Source organism: Salvelinus sp. IW2-2015, linkage group LG1, assembly GCF_002910315.2.
Source record: "Salvelinus sp. IW2-2015 linkage group LG1, ASM291031v2, whole genome shotgun sequence".
NCBI lineage: Eukaryota > Metazoa > Chordata > Actinopteri > Salmoniformes > Salmonidae > Salvelinus > Salvelinus sp. IW2-2015.
The window spans coordinates 50,437,791-50,455,709 of NC_036838.1; the positions used below are offsets into that span (position 1 = coordinate 50,437,791).

Here is a 17,919-nt window from a genome sequence, read left to right on the forward strand (position 1 = left end):
TCTTACAAACAAAGTACGGAGTATAACACCATGGACGCACGCAGCCGTCATACGCTCAGGAAGGAGACGCGTTCTGTCTCCTAGAGATGAACGTACTTTGGTGCGAAAAGTGCAAATCAATCCCAGAACAACAGTAAAGGACCTTGTGAAGATGCTGAAGGAAAACAGGTGCAAAAGTATCTACAGTGGGCAAAAAAACTATTTAGTCAGCCACCAATTGTGCAAGTTCTCCCACTTAAAAAGATGAGAGAGGCCTTGTATTTTCATCATAGGTACACTTCAACTATGACAGACAAAATGAGGGGGGAAAATCCAGAAATCACATTGTAGGATTTTTATGAATTTATTTGCAAATTATGGTGGAAATAAGTATTTGGTCAATAACAAAGTTATCTCAATACTTTTATATCCCTTTGTTGGCAATGACAGAGGTCAAACGTTTTCTGTAAGTCTTCACAAGGTTTTCACACACTGTTGCTGGTATTTTGCCCATTCCTCTATGCAGATCTCCTCTAGGAAGCAGTGATGTTTTGGGGCTGTTGCTGGGAAACACGGACTTTCAACTCCCTCCAAAGATTTTCATGGGTTGAGATCTGGAGACTGGCTAGGCCACTCCAGGACCTTGAAATGCTTCTTACGAAGCCACTCCTTCGTTGCCCGGGCGGGTGTGTTTGGGATCATTGTCATGCTGAAGACCAGCCACGTTTCATCTTCAATGCCCTTGCTGATGGAAGGAGGTTTCACTCAAAATCCTCACGATACATGGCCCCATTCATTCTTTCCTTTACACGGATCAGTCGTCCTGGTCCCTTTGCAGAAAACAGCCCCAAAAGCATGATGTTTCCACCCCATGCTTCACAGTAGGTATGGTGTTCTTTGGATGCAACTCAGCATTTTTGTCCTCCAAACATGAGTTTTTACCAAAAAGTTTATTTGGTTTTCATCTGACGCATATGAATTCTCCCAATCTTCTTCTGGATCATCCAAATGCTCTCTAGCAAACTTCAGACGGGCCTGGACATGTACTGGCTTAAGCAGGGGAAACGTCTGGGCACTGCAGGATTTTGAGTCCCTGGCGGCGTAGTGTGTTACTGATGGTAGGCTTGTGTTACTTTGGTTCCCCAGCTCTCTGCAGGCCATTCACTAGGTCCCCCCGTGTGGTTCTGGATTTTTGCTCACCGTTCTTGTGATCAATTTTGACCCAGGGTGACATCTTGCGTGGAGCCCCAGATCGAGGGAGATTATCAGTGGTCTTGTGTATGTCTTCCATTTCCTAATAATTGCTCCACAAGTTGTTTCGTCAACCAAGCTGATTAGCTATTGCAGATTCAGTCTTCCCAGCCTGGTGCAGTCTAAAATTTTGTTTCTGGTGTCTTTGAAGCTCTTTGGTCTTGGCCATAGTGGAGTTTGGAGTGTGACTCTTTGAGGTGTGGACAGGTGTCTTTTATACTGATAACAAGTTCAAACAGGTGCATTAATACAGGTAACGAGTGGAGGACAAGGGAGCCTCTTAAAGAAGAAGTTACAGGTCTGTGAGAGCCAGAAATCTCGCTTTGTTTGTAGTACAGATGAACGTGGTACCTTCAGGCGTTTGGAAATTGCTCCCAAGGATGAACCAGACTTGTGGAGGTCTACAATTTTTATTCTGAGGTCTTGGCTGATTTCTTTTGATTTTCCCATGATGTCAAGCAAAGAGGCACTGAGTTTGAAGGTAGGCCTTGAAATACACCCACAGGTACACCTCCAATTGACTCAAATGATGTCAATTAGCCTATCAGAAGCTTCTAAAGCCATGACATAATTTTATGGAATTTTCCAAGCTGTTTAATTAAAGGCACAGTCAACTTAGTGTATGTAAACTTCTGACCCACTGTCAGTAAACAATTGTTAGAAAAATTACTTGTCATGCACAAAGTAGATGTCCTAACCGACTTGCCAAAACTATAGTTTTTTAACAAGAAAGTTGTGGAGGGGTTGAAAAATGACCTAAGTGTATGTAAACTTCAGACTTCAACTGTATCAGTGGGTAACTAGCAAACTGGGAGGGGTGAGGGGTGAGGGGTGTTGTTAAACCATGGAGGCTGTTTACATTTCAATTTAGGGAGGTGTTTAACAATGGAAGTGTTAATGGGTTTACCTGCAGAAAAGCAGTGAACCCGTCACACTGACCTGATACCTGTATTTTGGTTACAGGGTCCGTGAAAACGCAGGAATCATGACTAGGTCTTTAGCTGGCTTTTATTTGTCCTTGTTTTTTAACCCCCTACCCCTTTCAGATATAAAATATAGTACATAAAAGCAGGCATGGTAAAATATTGGGATTTTGGTCTGTGTATGAAATTAATATATGTGAACAACATGGCTTGCCACACAATCCCCTCATTCCCCAAGACCTACCCAGCTCATTCCACTGGACATATCACAGGTTGTTATCATTCCAGAGAGAATTCTACATTGGTGAACGCCAGCACTTTAATTAGATCCACTATTTGATCATTCCACAGCTGGGCTTTATTAAGGAGGGGTTCACAGCACCTCACAATCACCCCCGACTCCACTGAGGGAAACACAGAGAAGGATATGAGTTCAAATAAGCCAGTATATTTCATATAAACCAGTATAGTTCACATAAACCATTATACAATGGGTGGATCTAATCCTGAATGCTGATTGGTTAAAACCGCATTCCAGCAGGTTTCTATTCCACAAGTTGCCACCGGCTAAATCTATGCCATTAAAATGCCTATTTACTTTGTTCCAACTGACTGCACAATCCACTGTCTCATCAGCCCAGCCAAGCAATTTATAAACTTGATCTCCACTATAAAAAGCATCTATACATTATCTCACATCTTAGACTAACAGCTAGTTTTCAACAGCGGAGATTTGTATAAACCTTGCTGTCTATCTCTCCGACATTTGCAACATTGTTTCAATATTCAAATTCAATCTCCAGCTGTCCCATAGTAATGAATGTGTCGGGAGTCGGGACGAGATAGACAGTCGGGCAGCGTTTCTCAGCCAGTTGAAATCATGAATCAGCTAGCATAATTTTTATGGATATATAAAAAGAAATGTCAATTGAAAAAAGGTAAAACGAAACGAAGTGCAGCTAGTTTGCAGTCTTTCCAGCTTCAGTTTTAAGTGATTGTGATAACTGTGTTGTTAGCTAGCTCCTCTGAACAATAGTGTCCTGATGAGTGAGCAAATGTTCTATGCCAGGCAAATTATGCCTCATTCGCTCATTGTTATGGATGTATCCAAATAAATGTTACTAGAAAACCACTGAAACAAATGCAAATGCAGCTACTTTGCTGTTAGTCTGGCTGCACTTTTTGACGTGACCACAAGTTAGCCGTAGTTGACTAGCTAGCAAGCAATGGATAATTATGTCGCCAGCCAGTATGGTAATAGAACATTTAGAATGAATGACTGCTCGCACCCAGAGATACAGAACAAAAAGACTGAACGACTGGGTCGCGTCTCTAGCAACCGAATCGAACAACAACCCAGCTTGGGTATTAACCTTACATTTGCGTCGAAACTATATCTTGTGGAAGGATGAAATAGTATGAATAAATTCATAAAAATAACGTTTTAATGAAAATATGTCAATCATTATTTGAATATGTTGGTAACCCATTGTACAAAAGTGTAATGCCCTCGAAGCCGGTGTTTGGAAGATATATTGGCACCAAACACTGGCTTCTCTGGCATTATATCTTAATTATAGCYTTGCTGCACAGCTACTTTCAGGTCTCTCCAGAGATGTTCGATCAGGTTCAAGTCCGGGCTCTGGCTGGGCCACTCAAGGACATTCAGAGTCTTGTACCAAAGCCACTCATGCGTTGTCTTGGCTGTGGGCTTAGGGTTGTTGTCCTGTTGGAAGGTGAACCTTTGCCCCAGTCTGAGGTCTTGAGCACTCTGGATCAGGTTTTCATCAAAGATCTCTCTGTACTTTGCTCTGTTCATCTTTCCCTCGATCCTGACTAGTCTCCCAGGCCCTGCTGCTGGAAAACATTGCCACAGCCTGATGCTGCCACCACCATGCTTCACCGTAGGGATGGTGCCAGGTTTCCTCCAGACGTGACACTTGGCATTCAGGCCAAAGAGTTCAATCTTGGTTTCATCAGACCAGAGAATCTTGTTTCTCATGGTCTGAGAGTCCATTAGGTGCCTTAGGCTGTAATTTACCTTTTACTGAGGAGTGGCTGACCATTCTGCCATAAAGGCCTGATTTGTGGAGTGCTGCAGAGATGATTGTCCTACTGGAAGGTTCTCCCATCTCCACAGAGGAACTCTGGAGCTCAGTGACCGTCGGGTTCTTGGTCACCTGGTCACTTGGTCACTTCTTGGTCACCTAGTTCATATAAACCAGTATAGTTCATATAAACCAGTATAGTTTAAATAAACCAGTATAGTTCATAGTTCATAGAAACCAGTATAGTTCATATAAACCAGTATAGTTCATTGTTTATATAAACCAGTATAGTTCATATAAACCAGTATAGCTCATATAAATCAGTATAGTTCTGCCCAGCAGTGAGGGACAGTAACTGGGTCTAGAAGAGCTATCCAGTGCTCTTAACTAATGTCTGATACCCTAATTCAACAACAACACTATCAACCCCAATGGGAGACAAACTGTTAAATCAAATGCATAGCGACTGAGGATCATGGCCATATGGTCACAGAATAGAACCTGACAAATATCACACCAAAACAGACAGAGACTGAACAGATAAATGTAACCTACAACATGTCTTGCTAAGGTCAAAATGAATCTTAATGCAAACACCAGATTTAAGGCTGAGCCTCCTCTGTGTGTTGGTGGTGTGGTCAGGAGGAAGGTCAGCCATGTTTACTGTTTACAGTGCTTTGAAATAGTTTTGCAGTGTGAAGTCTGCTCTGGGTCATTGTTTGCTTTGAATGTGTTTATACACCACACAGAGTGTAAATGACTTGAGAGATGGTGCGAGGAGGGGTTGCAGACATGAACCTGCATATAGTATCTGGTCATGTTTTTGCCTTGAATTCAGTCCCAACTGTGACTATACGGGGGTGTGGATTAAAGGGATATCTGGAACCTATGTTAATCATGCAATGTCACTAACATTTCTGCTTCATTGAAAGTATAAAGCAACTGACCAAGTGATCCATTTACAACAGCACCAGTTATTATGCAAAATCAAATGTATCGTTTGCGACCTTTTCATCAGATGACCCTGTAAAGATTTGCATTTTTATATTTCTCTGAGATATATCTTCATCAAGTTTACTGTGGATGCACTACTCTTAGAAAAAAGTGTTCCAAAAGGGTTATTTGGCTGTCCCCATAGGAGAATCCTTTTTGGTTCTATGTAGAACCCTTTTGGTTTCCATGTAGAGCCCTCTGTGGAAAGGATTCTACCTGAAACCAAAAAGGGTTCTTCAAAGGGTTCTCATATGAGGACAGCCGAAAAACCCTTTTAGGTTCTAGATAGCACCTTTTTTTCTTAGGGTAGAAGGAAACACTCTTCACAGGGAAACACTTGTCCATGGATGTAGTCAATTTAATAGGAGTATTTGAGTATAGATCTGTCATGTCTATTAAGAGTCTGTCTCTGGTTCTACTGTATGGTTGTGTCAATGGGGTCTGACTCCAGTCACTTACTTTGATCTCTGTCTCCACAGGGGGTCACCACTGGAGTCTCCAAGCTGGAGGAAGGCACAGCAGGTGGAAGAGAAAGAGAAAGAGAAAGAGTGAGAGAGAGCGAGAGAGAGAGAGAGAAAAAGAGAGAAAAAATAAGAAAGGAAGAGAGAGAGAGAAGGAGAAAGGAGAGAGAGAGAGGAGAAAGGAGAGAGAGAGGAGAAAGGAAGAGAGAGAGAGAAGGAGAAAGGAAGAGAGAGAGCGAGAGAGAGGAATGGAGGGGGAATAAAAGTGAAAAGAAGAAAAAGAGGAAGATATTATTGTCAGTTGGAAATTATGAAATCTATGGCACTCCTTCAATCCAAAAAACGACAAACACAGTATTTAATTCCTGTTGGGTACCTCCCTATTATTGTGAAAGAGTATTTACAGTATTTGTGTGCGTATTTACTATCCTTGTGGYGACCAGAAGTCCAGACAAGTGGGGACATTTCACCAGTCCCTACAATAATTTTTTTTAGGCTTAGTGGTAAAGTTTAGGGTTACAATTAGCGTTAGAATTAGCATTAGGGGTTAAGTTTAGGGGTTTGGGGTTAAGGTTCGGGAAATAGGATTTGAATGGGAATCAATTGTTTGGTCCCCACAAGGATTGTAAAACAAATATGTGTGTGTGTGTGATATGTGTATGTGAGAGAGAGAGATACAGTGCCTTTGGAAAGTATTCAGACCCCTTGACTTTTTCCACATTTTGTTAGGTTACAGCCTTATTCTAAAATTGATTAAATTGTTTATTTTCCTCATCAATCCACACACAATAGCCCATAACGACAAAGCAACAAAAAGTATTCAGACCCAGTACTTTGTTGAAGCACAATTACAGCCTCGAGTCTTCTTGGGTATGACGCTATAAACTTGGCACACCTGTATTTGGGGAGTTTCTCCCATTCTTCTCTGCAGATCCTCTCAAGCTCTGTCAGGTTGTATGGGGAGAGTTGCTGCACAGCTACTTTCAGGTATCTCCAGAGATGTTCGATCAGGTTCAAGTCAGTGCTCTGGCTGGGCCACTCAAGGACATTCAGAGACTTGTCCCAAAGCCACTCCAGCATTGTCTTGGCTGTGTGCTTAGAGTCGTTGACCTGTTGGAAGGTGAACCTTCGCCCCCAGTCTGAGGTCCTGAGCGCTCTGGAGCAGGTTTTCATCAAGGATCTCTCTGTACATTGCTCCGTTCATCTTTCCCTCGATCCTGACTAGTCTGCCAGTCCTTGCCACTYAAAAACATCCCCACAGCATGGTGCTGCCACCACTATGCATCACTGTACTGATGGTGCCAGGTTTCCTCCAGACGTGACGCTTGGCATTCAGGCCAAAGAGTATTGTTTCTCATGGTCTGAGAGTCTTTAGGTGCCTTTTGGCAAACTCCAAGCGGGCTGTCATGTACCTTTTACTGAGGAGTGGCTTCCGTCTGGCCAATACCACAAAGGCCTGATTGGTGGAGTGCTGCAGAGATGATTGTCCTTCTGGAAGGTTCTAACATCTCCACATAGGAACTCTAGAGCTCTGGCAGAGTGACAATCGGGTTCTTGGTCACCTCCCTGACCAAAGACCCTTCTCCCCCGATTGCTCAGTTTGGCCGGGCGGCCAGCTCTAGAAAGAGTCTTGGTGGTTCCAAACTTCTTCCATTTAAGAATGATAGAGGCCACTGTGTTATTGGGGACCTTCAATGCTGCAGAAATGTTTTGGTACATTTCCCCAGATCTGTGCCTCCACACAATCCTGCCTTAGAGCTCTAAGGACAATTCCTTCAACCTCATGGCTTGGTTTTTGCTCTGACATGCACTGTCAACTGTGGGACCTTATATAGACAACTGTGTGCCTTTCCAAATCATGTCCAATCAATTGAATTTACTACAGGTGGACTCAAATCAAGCTGTAGAAACATCTCAAGGATGATCAATGATGGAAACAGGATGCACCTGAGCTCAATTTTGAGTCTCATAGCAAAGGGCCTGAATACTTATGTAAATACGGTATTTCTGGTTTTTATTTTTAATACATTTGCAAAAATGTCTAAAAACCTGTTTTCACTTTGTCATTATGGGGTATTGTGTGTAGATTGCTAAGGATTTTTTTTACTTAATCCATTTTAGAATAAGACTGTAATGTAACAAAATGTGGTGTCAAAAGGTCTGAAAACTTTCCGAAGGCACTGTATATAGAGAGGTCACTTTCAAACAATTCTTTCCATGTTTTAAATATCTTTGGATACATATTTAGCATCACAAACGAGAATTCCCTTGATTAAACAAATATTGGCACATTCAGAAAACTGTAATTGAGTTCAAATTGATTCTAGCTGCGCTCTAATTGCATTTAAACACTGTTCGTCCCTAACCCTAGATCCACAGCTCCTTCTGCTTAATTACTACAGCCCTCTGAAGACAAATCCCTCCGCTGTGGAAGGAAAAATAAAAATAGTGTAAGTTTAACAGAACGTTGTTAAAATGACCAATAAACTTTTTTTAATTCAATATAAATGAAACCCCAGCAGAGAGAAAAGGGCTCAGAGAACACACAGCAAAATAGCTTGTTGAAGCATTGCAAGTACCCCATCTCAAATAAACGCCACAGATTAACACCAACCCCCTGTGGCTGACTTCTGTCATACACAACCCTGTCCCCTCTGACACCCCCCCCTCCACCGCCACCTCCCCCCTCCGCCAACTCCCCCCTCCGCCATCTCCACTCTTTCTATCCTTTTTCAAACATGGAGGGAAGAAAAGGCTAAATGTGTTTCCTGAAAGGAAGGAGAGGTGGAAAAAGCCCATCCTGCCCTTGGAGTCACCACCGTGTGTCCCGTCAGAGCAACCCGCCACCCTCCACTGGCTTTTCTGCAGATGCAGCAGAACTTCCCCGAGAGGAGAGGGGACTGTTTGCCAACTCAAACAGGGCTCCCTCTCCCTCTCCCGGCGGCCAGCGGCCCATGGGCCTGCTCTGCTCAGCACTGGTGCTTCCTGAGGGCTCGCTGCAGCTGGAGCTCTCTGAATAAAGGTAACAGGGAATGTCAGAGCTACTGTAAACTTACTAGCCCGCTTCTGTCAGCAGGACGTTCACAATCAAAGCAAAACAACCCCACCTAAAACACCCTGCATTGTTTTTTCCACCAGCCCCATCCTAAACTTCCCACGAATCACAAAGAGAGCACGGCGAGAGGGCGACCGCTGTTCCCTGATCTTGCCAAACAAAATGCCAGGAGACCGGGAATGACATTCAACTCTGGTTTAAAAATACGAGCAATTTGAAAATGATTAGAGTCTTATTTTATTGTTGAGCGCCTGACACAGGAGAGGAAACCAGAACAATCAACTCAACTGACTTTTTTTCCTGCTGAATTTAGAAACACTAATTAGTTTTGCTCTCATAAACCCAACCTGAAAACGACCAATTAGAAAGTGAGAATGAGCCATGAGCCGCAGAAACAAGTGCTTGTCATTCTTCTATTAAAGTCCCACATCCACAACTTTACCGCAATGACTTTCACACTGCTCCCATGGCGAGCCGAATGTTACCTACTAAACACTCAGTCACGTACTCATCCTGATAAATTAATAAGCCTTTACGTAATCCTTTAGTGAGCCTTTTGCAGAGTTTTTAGGGAGATATTACAGCTCTACAGAGCCACATCAAACGCAGTTGGAGAGGCTTGGTAGAACAGATGACTGAACCATCGGGCTGACCACAGCACCAGCTGGGCTCTACCATAAACCAACCAGGGCCAGACAGACAGACAGTTATCCTCTCGCAGCTGCCTGGTTCACATTCATTTCCTCTTTCAAGGGTATTGAAACCACTATATCCCTCCTACCCATTGACTAACAACTGGGACCTGTACCTTCCTGTGCTAYCCTATCACACAGCGCATTCTCTTGCCAAGTGGTGTGGGTTTCATGTTTAGTCTGTCATAAGAAATTAATGATAAAACTTGTGGAAATTGTCTTCAGGAATTTTCACTGCTATTCCCACAGCAAACAGCAGAGTGTTTCATCACTGTCGGGCCTAAGATTGATAGCCTGTCAGAGCCTTCTCCTACTCTCTGGCTTCAGCTACATCTTCTGGGCTGGGTAGTGGCTAAAAAAGGCCACGGCTTCACTTTCCTGGCCTGTGCTTTTACCAGGAGTAATTCTCAGATGCCAGGTCGCTGCCAACGTCCTTGCAGCCGATGGCAAAGAGGCCAGTAAGTTCACATTAACTGCAGAGTGTAACTGTGCTGAACATCTGCTCATGAATGAGAGCGCTGCCCACTAACTCAGCGAGTTGAGGCCTGCTGATGAAAAATGCAACGCTCTCCTCTCTGGCACGCTTGTTTTGCGCTATTCTCCTGAGCCCCTAGAATTATATTAAGAGAATTTCAGTGCAGCCCAGTGTATCTGAGAGAACAGCTGGCGCTGAAAAAGGAACTGCTGCTCGCCGAGAGCTCAGGGACTTCACACGGCATCAGCCTTCTCGTACGCCATTTGTCCTTGAAGGAAGAAAATCTGTGTTAAGCACCCAGGTAATAAGAAGAAGACAGCAGCTACATTTAGTTGATTACACTACTCATGTGTGCAAAATCAGACAGAATAACCAACAAAGTCATGAATTGATATGGGGGGGGGCAATTGTGACAATAAGTAGCAACCTCTGGAGACGTCTGCATTCACTAACTCATGTCCTTTGTTTGGCTTGTTCCCTGGTGGGAACTCATTAGACTCTGCCTCTTACCAAACCAACATGGAGGTAAAACAGAAACAAGTGTATTCTACACAGTATATAGCTACATGGTCCCCATAACAACATGATGAAAATATGATTGATGGTTTACCCCAAACTACCTGGTCACATACGGTCTTTCACTTATACTATGAGCAAATTTGACATATCACTCCTCATCAGATGGTGAAATAGCCTCTGTTAAGAATCATACATTTAAGGAAGTGATGATTCTTACCAAAAACCCAAAATACAAGATTACATAACATTTGGTGATTTCACTTCTGTCTTCCTTTGAAATTGAGATATCTTCTTGAAAGTCTGTATGGTGGGCATCCCTTCACTGATACATACATATGATACACACACAGTGGCACAAAACCATTCATTCTCTCCAAACTGTTTTGTCTCTGTTGCTTGCTTGTCACAATATTTATCAGATCACCAAGTTGTCATCCCTCCAAAAAGCCAGTTTCAACCAAGAACACTTGTGTGGGACAAACTCCCTATCATGTTTAAAGATGAGAGAACTACTAGTTTACTAGGCTTCCTGTGTGTTCGGTGATGGCATATGAAGGAGATATACAGTATCTAAATGATCATGACGATACCCACCCCCCCCAAAAGACGATGTGGGGGAGTAAAACATTTAGCTGGTGACAAATCACAGCACTTTGTCTTCCTGAAAACATCCTTCCTTCTTAAACCTCCCAATTTCACATGGAGATAGGAAATCACACATTACCAAGCTGACAAACAATTACAACCATGTCATTAACGACAACCGACCCTGAGCCAGCATTTGCCAGACAAACACAAATCATGATAAATCAGACAACATAACATGTCTCCATGATGCCGTAGAATAAACCTAGGATGACTCTAGGAAATACATCCAACTTTGACAGAAATCTAATTGGGAGGGTGGGGGGTCAGAGCTTTGTTTAAGAAAATCATCATTACCATAATGTTGAACAATCATAACTTGGTGCCAAAAACGTAAAACTAATATCAAAGCCAGGAAGTAGAAAACTCAATTCCTCACTTTATATTAAAAGTATTTTTTGGGTTGTTGCAGTTTTCCCATTAAAATTACTTAATCCGATATAGAGCATTAGTATCTCTTTTAATACATCTCCAAGTGTCAGCCGGCGAWTGAAAAAAGCTAGCRTCTGTAAATATGACTGCTTACTTCTAACACAAGCATTGTTGACACGTAATGTAATTTCAGCGGGACATCCAAATGAAAGCACTACGGGGTAATATAATGCTCTTAATGAGAATTATTTCCAGCTCGAGACCTTGCCGAGATAGCCATAATGCATTGCTTCTTTTTTTAATAAAATAATTGTTACAGTTATTAAAGATGAATCTCATCAGAGGCAAGATGACAAAATAATTCATTACCAAAACCCAGGCTTTAAATAGCTGCAAATTAAAATCCCCTGAAAATTTGCTTCCTGATAAATGGGATCGTTATTTCATATAAATATTGGATATAGTGTGCCCTTGAAAGGAAATAAATATTGCAATAGTCCATTAAAAAGTTTGTAGAATCAACCAATGAACAGTTTAACCAATAACAAAAACACTAACAATACCCATACTTTAAACACCAATTATCTCTAAAAGATCTGTTAAATATGTCAGGATGTTAGTGTACCCACAATTAGTTTCTGACACAAGGATCAAAAGGGAGAAAAAAGTGTTAAGACTCATGATTTGTAAGTCGCTCTGGATAAGAGCGTCTGCTAAATGACTTAAATGTAAATGTAAATGTAAATAACTCCTACATATGGGTGTTAACAAGGTAGACCACTGAGCTACTGCCGACATGGTGGAGCCACTGTGCCTCTGAGCATGGGGAACCATGGGGAAACTGGGACTCAGTACTCTCACCAGTACATGCATGTGTGAAACAGAGAATGCGTTGGGGTCCGTGGCACCCATTCACAGCTCATATTTATGTATTCAAAAGAGATAATTTACGGTGATGGCATTGAAACTTCCCAGCATGCCTTTTAACCTGTGGTTTTTCACTCTCGCCACAGCAGGATGTCCAGGGGAGATGCTTTATGAAGATCCTGGAGACATAAAGAGCCTGGGTGACTTACTGCTGCATTACTGTCTGAAAGGTAAAGTTATTTAGACCAATAAAACGCTAATATATTGTTGGAGTGGAATAAAACAGAAGTTATCTCTACCTTAATAACATCACCGCAACCCCTTACGTTGTTTAGATCAATAAAGCCCATTAAAGTACAGACCTCCACACAGATAAAGCCACACTGCCACTGTGAAATACTGCTCACTGGCATTATGAAGCGCAGAGATCTAACAAACAACTGAAGTCAAATCACACACCATTCTAATAGGGTTCAAATGTGAAAATGTTGAAGATTTTAGCTAAGTGTTAATGCTGCAATATGTAACGTTTTAGGCAACCCAACCAAATTCACATAGAAATGTGTGTTATAGAAGCTGTAAATCTGTTCTACTTTTGGTTTTACACATCAGCTTCAAACAGCTGGAAATAAAATATTTTTGGTTATTGAAAATACATTTCACAGCGGTTTAGATGGTACAATGATTCTTCACACTTGCTTGTTTTGTCACATAAACTGAAATTAGGCAAACTATTAGAATTTTTGCAACTGGAAATGGCGGAGTGAATTCTGCATATTGCAACTTTAACACTGGGGCCTTGGACAGGGGTTCTCAAAATGGGATCAGTGGAGGTACCGCAGGTGGTCAGCAGCCAGATCTCAAAATATATTATCATTATCATTTATTATCATTATTTGGTTTGACCAAAGGACAGATTTCCACCGGTCTAATGTCCATTGCTCGTATTTGTGGCCCAAGCAAATCACTTCTTCTTCTTATTAGTGTCCTTTAGTAGTGATTTCTTTGCAGCAATTTAACCATGAATGCCTGATTCAAGCAGTTTCCTCTGAACAGTTGATGTTGAGATGTGTCTGTTACTTGAATTCTGTGAAGCATTTATTTGGGCTGCAATTTCTGAGGCTGGTAACTCTAATGAACTTATCCTCTGCAGCAGAGGTAACTCTGGGGTTTCCTTTCCTGTGGCAGTCCTCATGAGAGCCAGTTTCATCAAAGCGCTTGATGGTTTTTGCGACTGCACTTGAAGAAACTTGAAAAGTTCTTGAAATTTTCCAGATTGACTGACCTTCATGTCTTAGTAACGATGGACTGTAATTTCTCTTTYCATATTTCAGCTGTTCTTGCCATAATATGAACTTGGTCTTCTACCAAATAGTGCTATCTTCTGTATACCAACCCTACCTTGTCACAACACAACTGATTGGCTCAAATACATTGAGAAGGAAAGAAATTCGACAAATTAACTTTTAACAAAGCACACCTGTTAATTGAAATGCATTCCAGGTGACCACCTCATGAAGCTGGTTGAGAGAATTKGTTTTTTTTACTAATATTTTATTATTTAARWTTTTTTTAACTAGGCAAGTCAGTTAAGAACAAATTCCTATTTACAATGACGGACTACCCCGGCTGGGACAATTGTGCGCCGCCCAATGGGACTCCCAATCACGGCAATATATGATACAGGTTGCTGCAGGGGGTGCTGAGATGTTGGCTGGGGTAGGGGTAGCCAGGTGGAAAGCATGGCTAGCCATGGAAAAATGCTTACTGAAATTATCGATTATCGATTATCTACATGATTCAATATGTATTTCATAGTTTCGATGTCTTCACTACTAATCTACAATGTAGAAAATAGTTTAAAAAAAGAAAAACCCTTGAATGAGTAGGRCTGTCCAAACTTTTGACTGGTACTGTATATACTGTACACTACCGTTCAAAAGTTAGGGGTCACTAAGAAACGTTCTTGTTTCTGAAAGAAAAGCAAATTTTTTGTCCATTAAAATAACACCAAATTGATCAGAAATACAGTGTAGACATTGTTAACGCTGTAAATTTTAATTGTAGCTGGAAACGGCAGATTTTGTATGGAATATCTACATAGGCGTACAGAGGTCCATTATCAGCAACCATCACTCCTGTGTTCCAATGTCATGTTGTGTTAGCTAATCCAAGTTTATCATTTTAAAAGGCTAATTGATCATTAGAAAACTCTTTTACAATTATGTTAGCACAGCTGAAAACAATTGTTCTGATTAAAAAAGCACTAAAACTGGCCTTCTTTAGATTAGTTGAGTATCTGGAGCATCAGCATTTGTGGGTTTGATTACAGGCTCAAAATGGCCAGAAACAAAGCACTTTCTTCAGAAACTCATCAGTCTATTCTTGTTCTGAGAAATGAAGGCCATTCTGTGCGAGAAATTGCCAAGAAACTGAAGATCTGGTACAATGCTGTGTACTACTCCCTTCACAGAACAGCGCAAACTGTCTCTAACCAGAATAGAAAGAGGAGTGGGAGGCCCCGGTGCACAACTGAGCAAGAGGACAAGTACATTAGAGTGTCTAGATTGAAAAACAGACACCTCACAAGTCCTCAACTGGCAGCTTCATTAAATAGTACCTGCAAAACACCAGTCTCAACAGCAACAGTGAAGAGGTGACTCTGGGATGCTGGCTTTCTAGGCAGAGTTCCTCTGTCCAGTGTCTGTGTTCTTTTGCCCATCTTAATCTTTTATTTTTATTGGCCAGTCTGAGATATGGCTTTTTCTCTGCAACTCTGCCTAGAAGGCCGGCATCCCGTGGGTCGCCTCTTCACTATTGACGTTGAGACTGGTGTTTTGCGGGTACTATTTAATGAAGCTGCCAGTTGAGGACTGGGGAGGCGTCTGTTTCTCAAACTAGACAGCRGTTTCCAGCTACAATAGTCATTTGCAACATTAACAAAAACAGGTTTTTAGACATTTGTGCAAATGCATATATAAAAAAAACAGAAATATCACATTTACATAAGTATTCAGACCCTTTACTCAGTACTTTGTTGAAGAACCTTTTGCAGCGATTACAAACTTGAGTCTTCTTCGGTATGACGCTGCAAGCTTGGCACACCTGTACTTGGGAAGTGAGCACTCTGGAGCAGGTTTTRATCAAGGATCTCTCTATACTCCGTTTGCTCCATTCATCTTTCCCTCAATCCTGACTAGTCTCCCTGCCGCTGAAAAACATTCCCACAGCATGACGCTGCCACCACCATGCTTCACTGTAGGGATGGTGCCAGGTTTCCTCCAGACGTGACACTTGGCTTCATCAGACCAAGCTTATCTTAACTGTTATAGACCAATTTCAATTTTGCCCTGTTTATCAAAAGTGTTGGAAAACCTTGTCAATAATCAACTGACTGGCTTTCTTGATGTCAATAGTATTCCCTCTGGTATGCAATCTGGTTTCTGCTCAGGTTATGGATGTTCAATGCAACCTTAAAGGTCCTAAATGATGTCACCATTGCCCTTGATTCATAGCAATGTTGTGCAGTTATTTTTATTGACTTGGCCAAAGCTTTTGATACGGTAGACCATTCCATTATTGAGGGCTGGCTAAGGAGCAATCGTGTCTCTGAGGGGTCTTTGGCCTGGTTTGCTAACTACCTCTCTCAAAGAGTATAGTGTATAAAGTCAGAACATCTGCTGTCTTAACCACTGCCTGTCACTAAGGGAGTACCCCAAGGCTCAATCCTAGGCCTATGCTCTTCTCAATTTACATCAAAAAACATAGCTTAGGCTGTAGGAAGCTCTCTCATCCATTTATATGAAGACGATACAGTCTTATACTCAGCTGGCCCCTCACTGGATTTTGTGTTAAACGCTCTAACCTTGTTCTGAACACCTCCAAAACAAAAGTAATGTGGTTTGGTAATCACTCCCCACCGGTGCGATTACTACCTCTGAGGGTTTAGAGCTTGAGGTAGTAATCTCATACAAGTACTTGGGAGTATGGCTAGACGGTACACTGTCCTTCTCTCAGCACATATCAAAGCTGCAGACTAAGGTTAAATCTAGACTTGGTTTCCTCTATCATAATCGCTCCTCTTTCACCCCAGCTGCCAAACTAACGCTGATTCAGATGACCATCCTACTCATGCTAGATTATGGAGACTTAATTTATAAATCGGCAGGTAAGGGTGCTCTCGAGCGGCTAAATGTTCTTTACCATTCGGCCATCAGATTTGCCACCAATGCTCCTGTAAACTGGTCATCTCTCTATACTCGTCGCAAGACCCACTGGTTGATGCTTATTTATAAAACCCTCTTAGGCCTCTCTCCCCCCTATCTGAGATACCTACTGCAGCCATCATCCTCCACATACAACACCCGTTCTGCCAGTCATATTCTGTTAAAGGTGTCATGTGGTGTCGCTACCATGCTGTGTTGTCATGTGTTGCTGTTATGCTGTTGTTGTCTTAGGTCTTTCTTTATGTAGTGTTGTGGTGTCTCTCTTGACGTGATCTGTGTTTTGTCCTATTTTTTAAAATTTTAATCCCAGCCCCTGTCCTCGTCCTCGCAGGACGCCTTTTGCCTTTTGGAAGGCCGCCATTGTAAATAAGAATTTGTTCTTAACTGATTTTTTATTTTATTTTTCATTTAACTTGGCAAGCCAGTTAAGAATAAATTCTTATTTACAATGACGGCCTACCTCGGCCAAACAATAACCCGGATGACKCTGGGACAATTGTGCGCCACCCTATGGGACTCCCAATCACGGCCGGTTGTGAAACAGCATGGAATCGAACCAGGGTCTGTAGTGGCGCCTCTAGCACTGAGATGCAGTGCCTTAGAGCACTGTGCCACTCGTTAATTAAAGGTTAGATAAATACAAATAAAAAAGAGAATTAGAGAATCTTGTTTCTCCTCCCTGACCAAGGCCCTTCTCCCCTGATTGCTCAGTTTGGCCGGGCGTCCAGCTTTAGGAAGAGTCTTGGTGGTTCCAAACGTCTTCCATTTAAGAATGATGGAGGCCACTGTGTTCCTGGGGAACCTTCAATGCTGCAGACATTTTTTGGTACCCTTCCCCATGTCTGTGCCTCCACACAATCCTGTCTCGGAGCTCTAAGGACAATTAGTTCGACCTGGTTTTTGCTCTGACATGCACTGTCAACTGTGGGACCTTATACAGACAGGTGTGTGCCTTTCCAAATCACGTCCAATCAATTGAATTTACTACAGGTGGACTCCAATGAAGTTGTAGAAACATCTCAAGGATGATCAATGGAAACAGGATGCACCTGAGCTCAATTTCGAGTCTCATAGCAAAGGGTCTGAATACTTATGTAAATAAGGTATTTCTGTTTTTTGTTTTTTTATAAATGTGCCAACAGCAGCCTCTAAGGTACAGGGTTGAGTAACTGGGTGGTAGCCGGCTAGTGCCAGTGACTAAGTTCAGGGCAGAGCACTGGGTGGAGGCCGGCTAGTGATGGCTATTTAACAGTGATGGCCTTGAGATAGAAGCTGTTTTTCCGTTTTTTTGGTCCCAGCTTTGATGCACCTGTACTGACCTCGCCTTCTGGATGATAGCGGGGTGAAAAAGCCGTGGCTCAGGTGGCTGAGGTCCTTAATGATCTTCTTGGCCTTCCTTTAACACTGGGTGCT

The 17,919-nt window shown here is 42.2% G+C and overlaps 1 protein-coding gene across 2 annotated transcripts in view; it reads right to left on the minus strand.

Annotated features, from left to right (window-relative positions):
• Positions 1-17,919, minus strand: part of LOC111969407 (forkhead box protein P1-B) — a 239,615-nt gene that overhangs the window by 161,220 nt on the left and 60,476 nt on the right. For both annotated transcript variants that reach the window (XM_023995596.3, XM_023995605.3), the window contains exon 4: positions 5,654-5,697. The gene's annotated coding sequence lies outside the window, so the exon portion shown is untranslated. The remainder of the gene's footprint in view (positions 1-5,653; positions 5,698-17,919) is intronic.